Here is a 14,136-nt window from a genome sequence, read left to right as displayed (position 1 = left end):
AGATGACGTCCTAACTGACTTGCCAAAACTATATTTCGTTAACAAGAAATTTGTGGAGTGGTTGAAAAACGAGTTTTAATAACTCCAACCGAAGTGTATACAAACTTCCGACTTCAACTGTTTATTTATCTTGAATTGTTTGTTTGAACTGAGACGTTACACGGTTTGAAAGCACATGGTGCAAATTACATGTTTACATCACGTTTATTGCAAACATCATTAAAGTCATCCATTAAATTGGTACCTCTCTGCACTTCACAACACAGTCTTGTGGCTCTTTGCTCTTTCCCTGAGGGCTGAACATCAAGGGTTAATTCACCACTCTGTGTACAGGCTATAGGCAGTGGGCCAATGGGGGTTGAGGTTGGGTTCAGGCCAGACCCGGGTTCAAATACAATTTGAAATCTTTCAAATGCTTTGGAAAGTTTGCTCTAGTCTTCCTGGAGTGACAGGTAGGCAGTGTTTACACTTTTTACCATTTTCTATTGATTCCATTGCACAGGCAACCTCAAATCAAACATAAATACAGTACTTGAACCCAGGTCTGGTTCAGGGCCTGTGATTGGTCTGATGTATGGACATTTCTCAGCTTTGGCTAGGCCCTCTGGTTCCCCCCAGTCCTCCTCTCCTCTGATGTACAGCAGCTCATTACAACGGCCTGATAAAAGGGCCTATTATCCATTCACACACACATCGCACTTTGAACTCCAGAGGAATCTCCCTACATCTCTTTATAGTGCACTACTTTTGAACAGAGCACTATGGGCACTGGTCAAAAATAATGAAGTAAATAGGGAAAAGGGTGCCATTTCAGATGCAACCTACTGTCTTACCTAACTGAACCCATAGCAGCAGCATTGGAGAACAAGCAGGCAGTATTTGTCTCTACCAGTTCGCACAGTGTGATAGGCTGCACTGGATCGCTCAATGATGCCACACAGGTTTGATTAGTGTGGTTGAATGTTAGGGATGCAGGGAAGAATAAATGGTGGTGTCGTCAGCAAGCCTGGTGATTTATAGTGTAGGCTGCAATGTTGGATGAAAACAGATCACTGCACAGTTTTTGTGGATTGAACATCCACATGAAAATATTTCAACAGCCATTACAGACTTATTATACAGATACACTGTACAAAAATATAAAGGCAACGTGCAACAATTTACAGTGTTAAGGTATATATAAGGAAATCAATCAATTGAAATGAATGCATTAGGCCAAAATCTTTCAACTAAATATGTGTATGTGACCAAAACATTTATTTGATTTGGATTTGATTTGATTATCCCGTCACAGTATCTCTTTGTGTTCGTTGTCCGTAGCTTATGCCTACCCATACCATAACCCCACCGCCACCATGGGGCACTCTGTTCACAACGTTGACATCAGCAAACCACTCGCCCACACAATGCCATACACGCTGTCTGCCATCTGCCCGGTATAGTTGAAACCAGGGTTCTTCCGTGAAGAACCCACCGAAGAAAGTTATGACGCCAAACTACATTCAGGTCAAGACCCTGGTGAGGAAACATGCAGATGAGCTTCCCTGAGACGGTTTCTGACAGTTTTTGCAGAAATTCTTTGGTTGTGCAAACCCCCAGTTTCATCAGCTGTCCGGGTGGCTGGTCTCAGACGATCCCACAGATGAAGAAGCCGGATGTGGAGGTCCTGCGCTGGCGTGTGTTACACGTGATCTGCGATTGTGAGGCCGGTTGGACGTACTGCCAAATTCTCTAAAATGACGTTGGAGGCGGCTTTTAGTAGAGAAATTAACATTCAATTCTCCGGCAACAGCTCTGGTGGAAATGCCTGCAGTCAGCATGCCAAATGTACGCTCCCTCAAAACTTGAGACATCTGTGGCCTAGTGTTGTTTGACAAAACTGCACATTTTAGAGTGGCCTTTTATTGTCCCCAGCACAAGGTGTTTAAGGTGTTTAATCAGATTCTTGACATCCCACACCTGTCAGGTGGATGGATTATATTGGCAAAGGAACATGCTCACTAACAGAGATGTAAACAAATTTGTGCACAAAATGTGAGCGAAATATGATTTTGGTGCCTGTGGAACATTTCTGGGATGTTTTATTTCAGCTCATAAAACATGGGACCAGCACTTGATCTATTTATATGTTTGTTCAGTATAGATGTAAAGGAATAGCAGTTGTGTAGAGGTGCACACACATAGTGCCACTGCATTAGTTTTGTTGAACATATGGGTTTGATATGTACAGTGACAGAAAGAGAGAGAATAAGATGGATTCTGTCATAATGAGATTGAATAACTAATAATTATTTGACAACTTGTGCCAAGTTAAGAACTTCATTGTGTTACATAAAAAGGCAGTTCGAACTTAACTTGTGGGAGCATAGATTATCGAATGGCTGTAAAGTCATTTTCTATATAAAATAGAAAATCCATTGCCACCTTTTTTCTGGTAGGCTAGCTAACTCTATTTGACTCAATTTGAATGTCACCATGACAACTACTTGCTTTTGACTTGTCCTGCCTGTGGGAGGTTTCACACAGCATTTTCTAATTTCACAGTATGTGAATTTCTCCGTTCAGTAATTAGAATCCCATCCATTCTAATTTTATATGTCCAGAAAATGTTGATAAATATACAAGCTCAAAATGTCCAAACACCCCCCTCCAAACACCCCCCGTTTCTCTTACACACACACACACACACACACACACACACACACACACACACACACACACACAAACACACACAAAGCCTGAGTAAAAGGCCCAAAATCCAATTATCTGGAAGGATGAGCTGAGATCTTTTTTTTTAACTCTACCTCTAAACAACAAGGGAGAGGAATAGGAAGTAGCCTAGTACCACTTCCCTTGCTCCTTTAAAGGGTAAAAAGGTCTTAAGTGGTAACACTTGACTTGGTAACACAGAGCCAGGATATGTCAGTTTGTCAGTTGGCCCAAAATGCCACTGAGTAGTTCAAAAGCTGACCATGTTCCCGGGCATGTGATGTCACCCCATTTGCCTGCATCTCTACTCGACTGTCTATGGTCTGGTGATAAGTTAGAGGTTAGTGACTGGTTTTTCCAGAAAGCTCCAGGTCAGAGACGACACATGAAAGAGAAAAAAATGCATTATTCATGCAGACATTTGCATGTCTCTGGGCTCTGGTCTGCTGTGGCTACTCTCTTCACCTCTACCAAGCTGTCCAAACTGGCTGGACCAAAAAGTCACATTATATCAAGTCTGATTGCAGTGCCAGTGATTCAAAAAATGTAAATTGAAAATGAACACTATCGGTTAGCAATCACATAGACATATCCATATATAGTATATACAGTATGTATGGAAGGTGGTATGAGATACAAAATGTAAATATAAAGTACTATAATGCAGCACAGAATGCACTAAATGCCACCAGGAATGAAAATAATCTCAGCAGGATTATTCAGTACATTATCAGAGTTATCTGTTCTTGCTGTTTTAAATGTTTTCAAATCTTTTTATTTCACCTTTATTTAACCAGGTCAGCTAGTTGAGAAGTTCTCATTTACAACTGCGACCTGGCCAAGATAAAGCAAAGCAGCGCGACACAAACAACAACACACATGGAATAAACAAGCGTACAGTCAATAACACAATAGAAAAAAAAGAGAGTCTATATACAGTGTGTGCCAATGGCGTGAGGAGGTAAGGCAATAAATAGGCCATAGTAGAAAGTAATTACAATTTAGCAAATGAACACTGGAGTGATAGATGTGCAGATGATGATGTGCAAGTAGAAATACTGGTGTGTAAAAAAGCAGAAAAGTAAATAAAAACAATATGGGGATGAGGTAGGTAGGATGGGCTATTTACAGATGGGCTATGTACAGCTGCAGCAATCAGTTAGCTGCTCGGATAGCTGATGCTTAAAGTTAGTGAGGGAATATAAGTCTCCAGCTTCAGCGATTTTTGCAATTCATTCCAGTTATTGGCAGCAGAGAACTGGAAGTAAAGGCGGCCAAAGGAGGTGTTGGCTTTGGGGATGACCAGTGAGATTCACCTGCTGGAGCGAGTGCTACGGGTGGGTCTTGTTATCGTGACCAGTGAGCAGAGATAAGAAGGAGCTTTACCTAGAAAATATGTGTTTGCCCTTGTAAGGTTGTGTTCCTTGTTGTCTATGATTGTTGTCTATTTTTATCTCATACACTGACTGTAGCACATTGCAATAGTTTTTCAATGAAAAACATATTGTTATTATTATTTTTATTCAGTTGATTAGATATTCACATCAAATCTGTTCAAATCAAATGTTATTTGTCACATGCTTTGCAAACAACAGACGTAGACTAACAGTGAAATGCTTACTTACTGGCCATTCCCAACAACGCAGAGAGAAAGAAAATAGATAAATAATAGAAAAAGTAATAACACGTAATAATAAAAGTAATAATGATTTCACAATGAGTAATGATAACTTGGCCATATACAAAGGGCACCAGTACCGAGTCGATGTGCAGCCGAGTCGACATTTATCTAGGAATAAAGTGAATAGTCAACAGGACAGGTAATAAACAGATGCTGCAGTGTGATGAGTCAAAAATGTTAGTGCAAGAAGGGTCAATGCAGATAGTCTGAGTAGCTATTTTGTTAACTATTTAACTAACTATTTGTGGGTAGAAGCTGTTCAGGGTCCTGTTGGTTCCTTACTTGGTGCATCAGCACTACTTGCCGTGCGGTAGCAGAGAAAACTGTCCATGACTTCAGTGGCTGGACAATTTTTAGGGCATTTTTAGGGCATTTAGGACACCTGGTATAGATGTCCTGGATGGCAGGGAGCTTGGCCCCAGTGATGTGCTGGGCCATATGAATTATCTTCTGTAGCTCCTTGCGGTCGGATGCCAATGTAGTTGCCTTACCAAGCGGTGATGCAGCCAGTCCCCATGTTGAGGGGCCCCTCATCACCTGGGGGGCAGCCCGTCCGGAAGTCCAAAATCCAGTTGCAGAGAGAGGTGTTCAGTCCCAGGGTCCTTAGCTTAGTGATGAGCTAGCAGTGCACTAGTCAATGTGCATTCTCACATAAGTGCTCCTCTTGTCTAGGTGGAAATTATAGAGTGGAGTGCAATGAAGATTGCATCTTCTGTGGATCTGTTGGAGCGTTATGCAAATTGGAGTGGGTCCAGGGTGTCTGGGATGAGGATGTTGATGTGAGCCATGACCAGCCTTTCAAAGCATTTCATGGCTGCAGATGTGAGCGCTACAAGGCGATAGTCATTTAGACAGGTTACCTTGGCGTTCTTGGGCACATGGACTATGGTGGTCTGCTTGAAACATGTAGGTATTACATACTTCTCAATGACATCAGATGAATCCTAGAACATTTTCCAGTCTGTGCTATCAAAACAGTCTTGTAGCTATATCTGCTGTAGCTTTATCAGACCACTTCCGTATTGAGCGAGTCCCTGGTACTTCCTGTTTGAGTTTTTGCTTGTAAGCAGGAATCAGGAGAACAGAGTTACGGTCAGATTTGCCAAATGGAGGGTGAGGTAGAGTTTTGTATTAGTTTCTATGTGTGGAGTAAAGCTGAGCTTTTTCACCTCTAGTTGTACAGGTGACATGCCGGTAGAAATGAGGTAAAACGGATTACAGTTTTCCTGCATTAAAATCACAGGCCACTTGGAGCGCCGCCTCTGGGTGAGCATTTTCTTGTTTGCTTATGGCCTTGTACAGCTCGTCGAGTGCGGTCTTTGTGCCAGCATCGGTTTGAGGTGGTAAATAGACAGCTCTGAAAAAAGATCAATTAAAACTCTTGGTAAATAGTATGGTCTACTGCTTATCATGAGGTATTCTAACTCAGGTGAGCAGAACCTTGAGACTTCCTTAATATTAGAGATCATGGACCAGCTGTTGTTAACAAAGAGACACACACCTCCCCCCTTGAGCTTACCCAATGCTGATGTTCTGTCCTGCCGATACATAGAAAACATGTTTCCTCTTTCTAAAATGTGATCCTGATTAAATGGATTGTTTTTACTAGATTGTTTTTACAAAGCCACTGAACTTTTCTCAGGGCTCTAGAGGTCACGTGGCTACAAACTGGTTTATTCAATGTAAACAATGGCCCAGCTTAGCTAGTGTTTACCATACTGCAATGTGGAGGCCTCAGCTTCAATGATATCTTGTTGATGGCTATACCTGACAATGGATCCAAGGCTTTGAATGATTAGTTGATATGTACTGTAGGTGGCTGATTTGTTGTACTAGGTTGATCCACACATACACACAAATTAGCATGAGGATTTTCAGGCTAGTTTCATCACATTTAGAAATGTGTTTTTCTTATATCGCTACATTGCTCCATAGCTGCCTAACAACCTAAAGAGGTTCACTTGAATGGCCTTCTGACGCCGTTCCCCTCACATTAACAAAACATATATATGTTTTTCTTTATCTTGTTAAGATAGAGAACAATTTGTGCAGTTTGTGAAAGTTGAAAACGATCACACAGTTCCTCCATTTGTGTAATGGAAGGGAAATGGAGTGAACAAATCTTGTGGTAGATCTAATAGTGCATTTCCTTTGTGGTGGTTCTGAAAACCCTTTTAGGAACTGACACCACCCACAAAAAGGGCAGCATGCAGTACTGTAGGCTATATGCCAGGCAAGCTCAGAATAGTTCTGTCCACACACACACATGCACACGCACACGCACACACTCACACACACACACACACACACACACACACACACACACACACACACACACACACACACACACACACACACACACACACACACACACACACACACACACACACACACACACACACACACACACACACACACACACAATACTGTTTAGTTTCTTTATTCAATGAGTTTATGTGTTTGTAAATGTTTAAGCAAGCCTTACATCAATGTTTTATTCTTTCATTTAATTTCAATTGGTGACTTCTGTAGCATACTGAGCATTAATATATTCCAATGACCTTTATAAACACCTTCATTTCCTATTGGAACATTGCCCTGCATTGGGTTTGTAGTTTATAAGTGTCCTGGCCATATTTCACCATTTCTTGCTCCTCTTCTTCATTAGCATAACCCCTTCCTGTTATTATTTTTTTATTTTTAGCACTACGACATGATTGTTTTCCCTGTCCTCAGTGCAGTGGGCAGCTGGGAGGAGGTGCTCTTATTCACCATGGACTTTACAGTGTCCCAAAACTGTTTGGAATTAATGCTACAGGAAGCAAATTTCTGTTTGAAAAAGCTAGCCTTAGCTTTCCTAACTGACTGAGTATATTGGTTCCTACATTCAAAACTTAGATGATTGTATAATGCTCATGCTAATGTGTGTATGTGTGGATCAATCTAGATCAACAAATCAACCACCTGCAGTTCTTTTAGCCTTTACCTGTACTCTTGTCCTACTCCTCCTTTGTTCCTCTGGTGATGTTGAGGTTAAGCCAGGCCCTGCAGCCCCCAGCATCACTCCCATTCAGCAGGCGCTCTCTTTTGTTGACTTCTGTAAACGCGCCAACCCGGATGTCCTAGTCGTGTCTAAATCCTGGCTTAGGAAAGGCCACCAAAAATCCTGAAATGTACATCCCTAACTAAAACATTTTCCAACAAGATAGAACTGCCAAAGAAGGTGGAGTTGCAATCTACTGCAGAGAAAGCCAGCAGAGTTCTGTCATACTATCCAGGTCTGTGCCCAAACAATTCAAGCTACTACTTTTAAAAACCCCCCTTTCCAGAAACAAGTCGCTCACCATTGCCAATTGTTGTGCCTTGGACACCATATGTGACCTGATTGCCCCCCATCTGTCTTTAGAGTTTGTACTATTAGGTGACCTAAACTGGGACATGCTTAACACCCCGGCTGTCCTACAATCTAAGCTAGATGCCCTCAATCTCTACAAATCATTAAGGAACCTACCAGGTACAACCCTAAATCCGTAACCATGGGCACCCTCTTAGATATCGTCCTGACCATCCTGTCCTCTAAATACACATCTGCTGTCTTCAACCAGGATCTCAGTGATCCCTGCCATCATTGCCTGCGTGCGTACTGGGTCCGCGGTCAAACGACCACCCCTCATCACTGTCAAATGCTTCCTAAAACACTTCAGTGAGCAGGCCTTTCTAATCGACCTGGTCCGGGTATCTTGGAAGGATATTGACCTCATTCCATCAATAGAGGGTGCCTGATTGCTCTTCAAAAGCGCTTTCCTCCCATTCAAAAAAATGTAGAACTAAGAACGGATATAGCCCTTGGTTCACCCCAAACTTGACTGCCCTTGACCAGCACAAAAACATCCCGTTCTGCATTAGCATCGATAGCCCCCGCGATATGAAACTTTTCAAGGAAGTCAGGAACCAATATACTCAGTCCGTTAAGAAAGAAAAAAATAGCTTTTTCAAACAGAAATGTGCTTCCTGTAGCACTAATCACCAAAAGTTTGAAAAAATCTGGATCCCTACAAATCAGCTGGGCTAGACAATCTGGACCCACTCTTTCTAAAATTATCCGCCGAAATTGTTGCAACCCATATTACTAGCCAACCTCTCTTTCGTATCATCTGAGATCCCTAAAGATTGGAAAGCTGCTGCGGTCATTCCCCTCTTCAAAGGGGGAGACACTCTAGACCCAAACTGTTATAGACCTATATCCCTCCTGCCCTGCCCTTCTAAAATCTTTGAAAGCCAAGTTAATGAACAGATCACCGACCATTTCGAATTCCACCGTACCTTCTCCACTATGCAATCTGGTTTCCGAGCTGGTCATGGGTGCACCTCAGCCACGCTCAAGGTCCTAAATGATATCATAACCGCCATCGATAAAAGACAGTACTGTGCAGCCGTCTTCATCGACCTGACCAAGGCTTTCGACTCTGTCAATCACCACATTCTTATTGGCAGACTCAATAGCTTTGGCTTCTCAAATGACTGCCTCACCTGGTTCACCAACTACTTCTCAGATAGAGTTCAGTGTGTCAAATCGGGGGGCCTGTGGGAGTGCCACAGTGTGTTCAGTGTGTCAAATCTGGCAGTCTCTATGGGAGTGCCACAGGATTAAATTCTCGGGCCGACTGTTTTCTCTGTATATATCAATGATGCTGCTCTTGCTCCTGGTGATTCTCTGATCCACCTCTAAGCAGACGACACCATTCTGTATACATCTGGCCCTTCTTTGCACACTGTGCTAACAAACCTCCAAACGAGTTTCAATGCCATACAACACTCCTTCCGTGGCCTCGAATTGCTTTTAAATGCTAGTAAAACTAAGTGCATGCTCTTCAACAGATTGCTGCCCGCACCCTCCCGCCCGACTAGCATCACTACTCTGGACAGTTCTGAACTAGAATATGTGGACAATTACAAATACCAAGGTGTCTGGTTAGACTGTAAACTCTCCTTCCAGACTCACATTAAGCATCTTCAATCCAAAATTAAATCTAGAATCGGCTTCCTATTTGGCAACAAAGCCTCCTTCCCTCATTCCGCCAAACATACCCTCGTAAAACTGACTATCCTACTGAACCTTGACTTCGGCGATGTCATTTACAAAATAGCCCCCAACACTCTACTTAGCAAACTGGATGTAGTCTATCACAGTGCCATCCGTTTTATCACCAAGCCCCATATACTACCCACCACTGCGACCTGTATGTTCTCGTTGGCTGGCCCTCACTACATATCTGTCACCAAAACCACTGGCTCCAGGTCATCTATAAGACTTTGCTAGGGAAAGGTAAAGCCCCGCCTTATCTCAGCTCACTGGTCACCATAGCAACACCCACCCGTAGCACACGCTCCAGCAGGTATATTGCACTGGTCATCCCCAAAGCCAACACTTCCTTTGGCCGCCTTTCCTTGCAGTTCTCTGCTGCCAATGACAGGAACGAATTGCAAAAATCTCTGAAGCTGGAGTCTTATATCTCCGTCACTAACTTTAAGAATCAGCTGTCTGAGCAGCTAACCAATCACTGTACCGGTACACAGCCAATCTGTAAATAGCACACCCGACTACCTCATCCCCATATTATTACTTACCCTCTTGCTGTTTTGCACCCCAGTATCTCTACTTGCACATCATCATCTGCACATCTATCACTCCAGTATTAATGCTAAATTGTAATTATTTTCACCTCTAGGGCCTATTTATTGCCTACCTCCCTGCTCTTCTACATTTGCACACACTGTACATAGATTCTTCTATTTTTATTTTATTTTGTGTTATTGACTGTACATTTGTTTATGTGTAACTCTGCGTTGTTGTTTTTGTCGCACTGCTTTGCTTCATCTTGGCCAGGTTGCAGTTGTAAATGAGAACTTGTTCTCAACTGGACTACCTGGTTAAATAAAGGTGAAATAAATAAAAATATAAGAAACACTTGCTGGGGATATAGCATGTATGCTTGATTGAAAAACATGGAAAAAATGTGTCGTTCATGAAATTATGCTTAAATCTGACATATTCCCATCCCCATAATCCAAATACTTGGCCACCCAAATATTGCAAATCAAAGCTACATGTAAACAATGTTTCATTGGAAAGTGTTTGATCTCAGCCTATTCTCATGGAGCTCCTGAGGTTTGTGACTGGGGTGATACACTCCAGGCTGATAAGCATAGCTTTTTGACTTGGGTTTCGGGGGATCATTTTCTGAAAAATAAAAAGAAACAACTGTCATCTAATTAGCAAAAGTAGCAAGCACTGGAAAAACTACAAAGTTATTCCACATGGGAGATGTAGAAAGCAGCATTGTTAGCAGTAGCACTGTAGAGAGCAGACAGAGAGAGAGAGAGAGAGAGAGGGGGGGGAGGGAGGGAGGGAGGGAGGGAGGGAGGGAGGGAGGGAGGGAGGGAGGGAGGGAGGGAGGGAGGGAGGGAGGGAGGGAGGGAGGGAGGGAGGGAGGGAGGGAGGGAGGGAGGGAGGGAGTTTCAAGGCATCTCCTGCAACAGTATACTCCCAGGACTAGCTAGTACTTTTGGGCTTTTGTTGTAAAAAAAAAAACTATAAAACATTACAAAATAGAAAGTCGGGATGTATTTCTGCCAGAGAAGCGAGTGTTCTTTGCCAATTAACACAGAATGATGGCGGTCTAGGATTGACGGATGACTACATTTGAGATTACCCTGGCTCATGACCATAATCCAGTTGTCTGCTGTCTTCCGTTGCAGATGTCCGAGAGCCATGCAAAGCTATTTGGCATGCTGTGCTGAAATCCACAGCTCCGGCCTAATGAAAGCTATGAGATATGTGGGTGCATGCCATGCTCCAGTGATCTTGTGAATGACGGAGAGAGAGGCTTTTTCTCCTCTTTGAACCACAGTGCACTGCACTCTGAATTTCCCATCACTATTGACACTAAACAAAGTGTGTGTGCACTGTGGGCTCTAGCTGACGACAGACACACACACTTACGCGCACACACACACACACACACACACACACACACACACACACACACACACACACACACACACACACACACACACACACACACACACACACACACACACACACACACACACACACACACACACACACATCTGCATCTATAATTGACTGCTGAAAGTAATGGCATGTTTCTCAATTGGATGAGTCTCGGTGTGTTGGGTCTTGATAGGACGGTGTCAACTAGCCTACAATTACCAAACAAAAATTATTAGGATCACAAACCATAATAACACATTAGGTTAAACTGTTACTAGGTTGCATAATGCTTTTCATTTAGCATATTTGGACTAAATATTTGATAGGAACATCTGTCTTTGTTATGACAAGTATGATGTAAGATTGCTGTCAACCTGAAGTAAACAAACAAGCAAACCGTGGAGGAGGAGAACCCCAGTGGAGAATACCTTCTAATTTCTCCAGTGGTAAGACAAATAAGCAGATCGGGTCACCATGACAGTATGAGAGTGCTGAGTATTGAATTATGATTACTAGAATGGGAAGTCCGTGATTCTAATTATATGGTGCTGAGCACTCCGTGTGTGCAGCTTGTCTATGGGAAGATGGACAATCTCTCTGCTCTGATGTGGATTGTTGTTCCCTAGTTGAAAGTCATATCATATTAAACCTGATTTATCGTACCAGCTCTTGCTCTTTCTTGAAGACCTGAGTTTTACCTACTAAATCCCTACATGAGGCAGTCCTTGCATTGACACCCAGTGGAGGACCCAGCCATCACTACCAGCCAGGCAAACACAGTAAATATCACCAGCGGGTGAAGTCAGAGGAGTAATGAGATCTGATTGAGCCTGATGTCTGCAGGCAGGCAGCTCGTTTTCATTGCAAAGGAGCGGAGCGGAGCGGAGCAGAGCAGAGCAGAGAGGGATGTCCTCAAAACTTGTGCCTGATCTGAAATTCCAATGAGCACTTTGCTGACTAATGAGAGGACCAAAAGTCTTAATGCTGTTGTTAAATGATGGCATTCTAAATTAGACACGTCTCTGTTTAATGCATGTATTATTTATAATGAGCTTGTCTGCAGGGCCACTGTGGTTTCCTTCCCACAGCAGAGTGGAGGACAGCTGTGGTTAAGTCCCAAATGGCAGCCTCTTCCGTTTATAGTGCACTACTTTTGACCAAATCCCATGCGGTGCCATTTGGGACGCATCCTGTAAGTACATGCCTAGAATCAGGGACAATTCGAGAATAAGGGGAAAAGGGTTTTAGCCTCAGCAAATTATTTATGTGACAATATTTTCGTAACGAGAGGGCACATGCATAACAAAATGGGCAAACTTGTTTGTCAGCTGAAGAAAGCAGCTGGTGGGAGAAGTTGAGACATTACGTATCTGGAGACTATGTCATTATTGTTGTACCGAGCTACATGAAGCTGCAAGGGAAACATAGAAACATCGTAATCAAAAATGTTGGAAACGGTCCACAAGGAGGCCACCTGTTTCTGCATGGTCTGTCTCAGACAGCACAGCACGTACAGTATCTAGAAGGACCAGAGGTTGCACCAACTGGGTGTAAAGAAGTTAGTCTTCAACGCTCAATTAGACGTAGAGTTACGACTAGGCGTACGTCCAACTGGTGCAAGCAGCCCCTGGTGCAGTGCATCTCTCTCTCTCTCTCTCTCTCTCTGATCTTAGAACAGGAGTTACAACATCGAGCTAGTTGGTGTAAGAGCTCTGGAGAGAGATATAGAGAGAGTCATTAGAGAAAGACGGAAACAGCAATTACGCCTTGACCATAATAATTAGCTCCAAAAACAAGAAAACCATCCAAGTGCCTTTTAGCACTCTATTTTGCTTCCCCCAGTTTTTCTTGGCAACTGACATGCACAAAATTGCTTGTAAATATTGTATGTTTTTATTGTGTTGTATTTCTACATTTTGTTCATTTCTATAATTTGTGTACATGCAGGGCTCACAAGAAGAAGAGGCTCAATGGGATTTCCCTGCTAAAATAAAGGTTACATACATTTTTGAGAGTGTTGGTGCCATCCCCCTTTCCCAAATCCCTTGGTTAGGTGTGGTGGGAACCATGCACCAGGAAGGAAAAGAGATTGCAGGTGTATTGAAAAGAGGTCCAGCAGAACAATGGATCACAGCCCTATATTTAACCAATCACAGGCTGAGTGAATTGATTTACTCTGTCTGATGTGTGGGCGTGGAAGAGAACTGAACTCAAACCTGATATTTTCAGGTTTGTACACCCCAAATTAAAGTTAGATATTAAAATATACACCTATGTTTTTGAGTATGCCAGGAAATGTAGTGCACTAATATCACAATAACACATTTTTATACAAATGACTGTTAAATTAAATGATAACAGTTCATGCAAACATGTTGATCAGGTATCTGTGCTATAATAAACTTGGTCATATTCTTATAACGGGCTAGACACAGTATTTAAATGTCTTATCGTCCTTGTTGTGTACAGTACAGCTATACAAAACACGTAGAGAAAAGCTAAAGGCACATTTTGTGATAAGGCCAGAGAAGGAGTATTCCTTGGAACGAAGATGAATGACGCAATAGAGAGATCTTTCCATGCGCATGTAGTTGATTGAGAGGCTCTCTGCATTATTTGTGGAGGGCTCCCAGGGTACTTAACATTCAACGCCTGTGTCACAAATGGCACCCTTCTCCCTACAGAGTGCAAGACTTTTGAGCAGGGCCCACAGGGCTCTGGTCAAAGTAGT

Source organism: Oncorhynchus keta, chromosome 23 (genome assembly GCF_023373465.1).
Source record: "Oncorhynchus keta strain PuntledgeMale-10-30-2019 chromosome 23, Oket_V2, whole genome shotgun sequence".
Classification (NCBI taxonomy): Eukaryota; Metazoa; Chordata; class Actinopteri; order Salmoniformes; family Salmonidae; genus Oncorhynchus; species Oncorhynchus keta.
This window is presented reverse-complemented; position numbering follows the sequence as displayed.